The following is a 533-nucleotide window of genomic DNA, read 5'->3' on the forward strand; positions in this document are numbered from 1 at the left end:
TTTTGATTCTTGTATGTATTAATGTGGAATAAAGTGTTCATGAATATTGGGCTTTGGAAGTCCTATAGGTGGATTTTATTCTACCTTTGGTCACAGCCTGGCTAGTTTATTCCAGTCCTATGCTAAGCTAAACTAAGCTAAGCTAAGCGACTCCTGGAAATAAAAGCCGTATATTTAATTGATCTTCTTATCTAGCTCACAGCGTATAAAAATAGATGACGTAATTTCCTCAACATTTGAGTTTTGATGTTCTTCAACCACCTTCTGTCATATGTTAAATAGTGGATTAATAGTGGATTTCTTAATTATTTTTTTCATTTAAACCTTTATTTAACCAGATGAATCCCAGGGTGACCTGGACAAGACGAGCAGCAACATAAGAAACACATAGTTACAAACTAAAAAGAACAAGGCGAGTTAAAAGAAACTAAAGGTTAAAGAGACAGAGACGTCACCGATATAATTTAAGAAACATTGACGTGTTTGGGAAGCTGCCTCCATCTCTTTCATTTTATATTTAAAAGCAGTAAGTG

This window comes from Pseudoliparis swirei, chromosome 20 (genome assembly GCF_029220125.1).
Source record: "Pseudoliparis swirei isolate HS2019 ecotype Mariana Trench chromosome 20, NWPU_hadal_v1, whole genome shotgun sequence".
Taxonomy (NCBI): Eukaryota; Metazoa; Chordata; class Actinopteri; order Perciformes; family Liparidae; genus Pseudoliparis; species Pseudoliparis swirei.